The sequence below is a fragment of the Mus caroli genome, chromosome 6, assembly GCF_900094665.2.
Source record: "Mus caroli chromosome 6, CAROLI_EIJ_v1.1, whole genome shotgun sequence".
NCBI lineage: Eukaryota > Metazoa > Chordata > Mammalia > Rodentia > Muridae > Mus > Mus caroli.
In genome coordinates, this window is record NC_034575.1 from 90,405,656 (window position 1) to 90,412,847 (window position 7,192).

Genomic DNA, 7,192 nt, shown 5'->3' on the forward strand with positions numbered 1-7,192 from the left:
CTCTGGAGTTGGGGAGAGAAGGGGGAGGAGGAGGGGGAGATGGGAAAGGGGGAGGGGGAGGGGGAGATGGGAAAGGGGGAGGGAGAGGGAGAGGGAGAGGGAGAACAAGCCATGGGGAGCAAGCTAGGAAGCAGCATTCCTCCATGGCTTCTGCTTCAGTTCCTGCCCCCGGATTCCTGCCTTGGCTTCTCTCAATGGACTCTTGTGCTTCAGGCTGTGTAATACACAGCGATCTGTTCCTGCAGAGATTGGTTTTGGTTCTGGTCCTCATCACCGAGATAGCCAAGGATCACTGTAATGACAAGCTTCCAGGGCTCAGGGTTCAAAATTACACATGGAGCTTCCATCCTCACCCATATACCCTGGGTCTGGAGCTGGGGAAGAAAAGTCTTACACCCGGAAGTTCTGCCTTGCAATGACTAAAGCAAGCCCCAAGGTTCTCATCAAGAAACTGAGGAAAGACTACCCTTCCATGTTCCTGGAAGGAAAGGAACCGGGCATCTCCCTTGAGCAGTAAGGTATCCCAACCATCCTCTGAAGAACAGGCTTTCACTCCTCTTGCTTTACAGATAAGACACAGACAGTTTATAGATCCGTGCCCTAGTTCATGCAGCTAATAAATGGAGTAAAGTTAGCAGGCATAGCAAATCAAAACAAGCAACACCCAGTTAAATCTGAATTTCAGATAAACAACAAATAAATTTCTAGCAGAAAAATGTCCGAAGTCTGAGTAAGGAATATATTTACACTAAAACAACGGCTGTTTATCTGAAACTCAAACATAACTTAGTACTTTGTGTTTTAGGCAGGCAACCTTAATCCAGGCAATCCTCAGACAGGAATTTTGGCTCCAGAGAAGAAGAATATTCTATTCAGTACCATTCTTTAGCTCCTGTGACCTTCTTTTGTTCCTCTGCCAAAGTTAATTTAGCATTTATTCCTTCCCCATATGACTAAGGCTGAGAGAAAACCTAGTACCTCTCTGTTGGAAGGGAAAGTGTTTTGGAAATGTTCTTCCACTGACCACTTCTGGAGGAGGAAATAGAATCTCCCTGCAAGAATGGATCATCCTGCATTCAGACATGTTTAGTGAGCTACTTCCATTTCTCAGTTAATGGAAGGGAAGATGTGGGGCAGATAAGCATAATGACAGTTAACCCCCCCCCCCAAACTTTCCCCTGGGAGTTTGAAACTGGTCATATTTGCCTTTTTCATTATGAAGCACTTAGGCCAATAATGCAATTACATTGTTTCCTCTGACCGAAGGTACTGAGAATTCAGGCTTGAGGGGTTGGATCCATACCAGTGGTGGATGGTAGTGATGTCATCATGAGTGAGGGTGGGAGTGGATGTGAGAGGACAAATGTACGGTCAGCTGAAGATTCCACATTTCTGTTTTGTTTTGCTTTGGTGTGTGTGTGTGTGTGTGTATGTGTGTGTATAGGTATGTGGTTTGTGTGGTGTGTGGGGTATGTGGTGAGTGTGGTGTAGTTTGGTGTGTATGTGATGTTTGTGTGTGGTGTGGTGTGTATGTATAGCTATGTGGTATGTGTGGTGTGTGGGGTATGTGGTAAGTGTGGTGTGATGTGGTGTATTTGTGATGTGTGTGTGTGCGGTGTGGTGTGTGTATAGGTATGTGGTATGTGTGGTATTTGGGGTATGTGGTGAGTATGGTATGATATGGTATATGTGTGGTGTGTATGTGGTGTGTTGTGGTATGCATGTATAGGTATGTGGTACGTGTGATGTGTGGCGTATTTGGTGAGTGTGGTGTAATGTGTTGTCTGTGATATATGTATGTGTTTATGTATGTATGTATGTTGTGTAGTATGCATGGTATGTAATATGTGTCTCTCTGTGTGGTGTGGTATGTATAGCATGTGGTGTATGTTTGTATATGTATGTGTGTGTGTTCTTGTATGTGTTTGTGTGGTGTGTGGGAGCTTTGGGGGTGTGTAGGTACATCTATGAGTTAGGAGGCAGAAGACAACCAGAGGAAGATGTCCTGCCCTATTGCTTTCTGCCTTATTCCCTCCAGCCTGGGTCTTTCACTAAGTCCGAAGCTTGGCTTATATCCAGCAACCCCCAGAAATCTTTCCGTCTCCACTCACAAGAGTACTGAGTCATAGGGACCCATCCAGCCATGTCTAGATTTTATATGTATGCTGGAATCCAAACTGAGATCCTCATGCTTGTGTATCAAGCACTCTTACCCACTGAGCTACCCCTCCGGCCCCAAGGTTCCACATTTTTGTAGATGTCTTTCTTAGGCAAGTAATTAAATGTTGACAATTGATATAGTTGACATCTCATTAATATTTAATTAATAACTTCACTGCCTGGCACCAAGTCTAGCATAGAGCATGAATTAAGTGTCTTTTGAATTAGTGGATGCTTAATGCCATATGAGGTAACTGATACCCTATAATGCCTATTTTGCAAATGAGAAACTGGAAGGTAGGCTAACTGATCCTCTGATTAAAACTGGCCAGCTTTAAAAGGCACTGAGAGTAGGCAATGACTTTGATTTATCTGATGTGTTTGTGGGATTCCTCATTACTTCTCTTGATTTGACGTGGCCTTCCAAGGTCTGGCATTAGACAACTGAAACCAATGACTCACAGCCCCCACAAGGATAATGAGTAGCAAGGCATTAGGAAGAATTGATTAGCATTGCCCAATCCCTTGCATGAAAGGTAATCAGTGCCTGAGATTAGTTCCTCTTTGAGATTATGTGGCTTGAGTTTCACGTCTTAATCCTCTGAAAAATAAGACAAAACCTCTCCCTAGGCTAGGTTTTAATCAAGGTGTTCCTTGTAATTTGCTGATCCCAGCAACTGAAATACCTTTCATGAATGCCATGTTTTACAGACACAACCCGAATGTTCCCAATCTGGAATAATTGGTTTATACAAAATTACCATTATTCCTTCCTTCCTCCCTCCCTTCCTTCCTTCCTTCCTTCCTTCCTTCCTTCCTTCCTTCCTTCCTTCCTCTCTCCCTCCCTCCTTCCCTCCTTCCCTCCCNTCCCTTCCCTTCCCTCCCTCCCTCCTTTCCTTCCTTCCTTCCTTCCTTCCTTCCTTCCTTCCTTCCTTCCTTCCTTCCTTCCTTCCTTCTCCTCCTCCTCCTTCTTCTTCCTCTCTCTCTCTCTCTCTCTCTCTCTCTCTCTCTCTCTCTCTCTCCAGTACTGAATATTGAACCACGAGACTCAACATGAGGTAGGCAAGTGCTCCACCACTGAGCTATGTCCCCCCAACCCAGATCAGTCTTAATATCACTACTTACTAAGTTCAAAGACAGCGCACTGTCAGTGAGACCTTTGCAGACTATCATGACTCAAGTAGTGGAGATTCTTACCATATACTTTAGGGCAAGGACCAGGAAAAAGGAAATGAAACCTTTAGGAAGTTTTTGTTGAGGATGCTCAACTTTGATGGGTTCCTCTGTCTACTTAAAGATGCATATTATACCTCATGGACTTTCATAGTGCAGCAGAAAGTTTATTACTACGGTCCAGGTGCAGTCCTACTGTCTTTGCAAGGATTATAGTTTGCAACACCTAGCACAGTCTTGTGCACTATTTTAACACTGCTGTTGGATACCCAGCTTGGTAAAACAAATGTAGGTAGTAGGTTGGCCAGACTGAGGATGAAGTTCATCTGGTAGATTGCGGCTTGCCTAACATCCATGAAGCTGTGGCTTAGTTCCTCAGGATTCATGAAACCAGGAAGAGTTTTATATACTGTAATATCAGCTGTTGTGACATGGAGGTAGAAGGACCAAAAGTTCAGGGTCATCTCCAGCTCCATAATGAAGTTTAGGTCAGCCTAAGATACACGAGACCCTTTCTAAAAAGGAAAATTAAAAGTTAAATTAAAATAAAAAAATATTTTGGTAATGTTCCCCATGTGGACCATGAGAATACTATAGGGCCCAGCAACTCAACTCAGTATCTACCCAACAGTGTTGCATTCATGTCTTCACCAAAAGACACATTCTAGAATGCTCTAGCATTACTATTACTGTTAGTAATAGTCTCCAAGTAAGAATTATCTAAATGTCCACCAAGCTGGAATGGATTGTGGTATGGCCACTATTTGTTTCTGTTCTATTGCTATGAAGAGACACTATGACCAAGGCAGTTTATAGAAGAAAGCATTTAATTGGAGACTTGCTTGCAGCTTTAGAGGGTTAGTCCATTATCATCATGGCAGGGAACGTGGCAATAGGAGGCAGGTAGGCAGGCATGGCATTGGAAAAGTAGCTAAGAGCTCACATCTTGATCCACAGGCAGCAGAGAGAGAGAGACTAAGCCTGGCATGGGCACCTCCTCCAACAAGGCCATACCTCCTAATCTTTTCCAAACAGTACCACTAATTAGGAACCAAACACACGAGTCTCTTCCAAACCACCACAGTCACATGCACTATATGCAACAATGCAGACGATTTATCTACAACTGCATACAGAAGGATGAGGCAGTTCAGTGTCCAACCAGGAAAGTGAGGCACAGGAGACATGCGAGATGATGCCATTTTAAACATTTTTAAAAAATATTTTTATGTGTATGATTGCTTTGTTAGCATGTATATATGCATACCAGCATGCTTGTTGGCCAGAGATCAGAAGAGGGCATCAGATTCTCAGGAACTGCAATTATAGACCCTTGTGGGGGCCCAATGGGTGCTGGGAATTAAACTCAGGACCTCTGGAAGAGCAGTCAATGCTCTTAACCGCTGAACCATCTCTCCATACCATTCTTATAAACTTTAAAGTCAGGTAAACAACATTGTGTGGCACCAGGCATCTGTGCTGTCATATGCAGCAGTCTAAGGACTATAAGGATCTCTGCTTCCCAGTGCTTGTCCCTTATGTACATCTTGCCCCTTGAGCGCAGTTGCATCTTATGATGTAATAGAACATCACTTCTTAGGGTCTTAGTCTAAAGTGTGCCTTACTGTCTTAGGTGGTTCTGTTTGGAAGGCTATGAGCATTTGGGAGGTAGACAGTGGCTAGATGTATTCGGCCACAGGGGCCAGGACTTTGGAGGTTATACCTGTCCCTGGCTTTGGTGTAGCTTTTTCTGAGTGCTGTCTGCCAGCATGTGAACAAGCTTTCTCTACTGCCACGAACTATGAAATGCCTTCACCTTCTAAATGGATGGAAGTAAACCCTTCTTCTCTTTAGTGGCCCCTGCCAGGTGTTCCCATAACACTGACTGCAAAATAACTGGTCTATCACACCTGTCATTAGAATTCCTAATAACCCAGCAGGCGATCTAAGGTGGGTTCATGTATCTGGGTGAGCTCTTGAATGATCAGAAATAGAAGCCAGAGGGAAAAGGTCATTCTGGCCTAGAAAAAAAAAAGCAACAGCTGTGAACTGCCTATGGGGATTACTAGCAGCCTATAGGAGCCAAGAGTGGTTCCTAGCTAACAAGAGGCAGGGAAGTGGGACCTTAGGTATGCAGCCACAGAAACTAAATCCAGCCAACAGCTTGAGTGAGCCCAGGTCCTAGAGGGGAAGCCAAACTCTGGCTGACACCACATAGGGAGACTGGGAACAGAAGGTCTAAGATGCCTGTGTAATGACAAAGCTGCATGGTTTTTACCAGCTCAGTCTGTGGTGATGGGCAGAGAGCTAGTGCAGATGGCAGGGGATGGGAGGGGCTGCCAGTGTGCTGGAAGGGCTCGACATCTCTATCAATCAGTGGCTAGGTAACAGCACTGAACTTGTGGAGTCACCAAGCTTCACATTTAGAATGGATAGGCTTTTCTCGCCATTCTTTATATGTGATGGGGAAAAGGTGTTTAAAAAAGCTGGTGAGATGGCTCAGTGGGTAAAGTGCCTGCCTTGCAAGCACCAAGAGTCGATTTTGATTCTCAGAACTCACATTAAAGAATAACAAACAGACCTGGCTTGGTGGCACACACCTTTACTCTCAGCACTCTGGAGGCAGAAGTGGGCAGATTTCTGAGAATTCAAGACCAACCTGGTCTAAAAAGTGAGTTCCAGGATAGCCAGGGCTACACAGAGACATTCTATCTCAGAAAACCCAACCAATCCAAACCAAAGAACCAACTAAACAACCACATGTAGTAGCATGCATTTGAATAAGAACATAGGACTCTATAGACAGATTGATCCTTGGGGCTTACTAGTCCCCTATCCTAACCTACTTTGTGAGTTCAAGGACAGTGAGAGACCCTATCTTCTCCCTAAAAGGAAACAGAACTTGAGGAACAACAACCAAAGTTGTTCTTGGACCTTCATATACATATTTATATGTGTGCACGAACCAGAGTGTATACATATACATGTGCACATACAGACAAATTAAAAACCAAATGTTGGAACAACCTTATTTATGTTGATCTTAGGAATCCAGAAACGAAAAGACACCCAAACCCAGGCCCATCTGGATCTATTGTACTAGGTTGTACTAAGGCTGGCCCTTCCCATCCATGGTCAGGCAGTGAAAACCTCTCTGGTGGGGTTACTTTAGGTAGATTGCTGCAAAAAGAGAGGAAAGAAAGCCAACAAGACACATCAGTCTTTAGACTGAATTAGACCTGTGAGATAATGCTGTTTTGATTATGTAAGGAACCTTACTATTAATTTCAGCCACTCTTCAATGAAGCCACAGGTGACTGGTTATCACTGTCACTCTGTCCCTCCTCCTCCCAGGGACCAGCAACAATTGTGTCTAGGAAAGAGTATGTTCTTTTGTTCCTGCTGCCAACAATCAGAGGATGTAGTGATAGATAAGAGAGAGGTACAAGTTCACTTAGGGTGTTTGTATGGGAAGGCATCCTTAGGTCAGTGTTTCCTTTAAAGATGAAACAAACCAAACGGTGGACAACCATCTTCTAAAACTTACCAGTCATTTAAGCAAAATCAAACAACTTCAAAAATTAAACCTCTCTAAATGCCTATAAAAAGATTCTCCTCTCTAAACAGAACCATTACTAACTCTTGAGCTCCTTGCTTCTTTAAAAACAATCTGTTTTGGGCAGAGAGGGCAGGTGTGGTGTGACATGTTTTAATCCCAAAACTTTGGTGGCAGGGGTGGGCTGATCTCTATTAGTTTGAGGATAACCTGGTCTACATAGGGAGACCCTGTTAGAGAGAAAGGAAGAAAGAAAGAAAGAAAGAAAGAAAGAGAGAGAGAGAGAGAGAGAGAGAGAGAGAG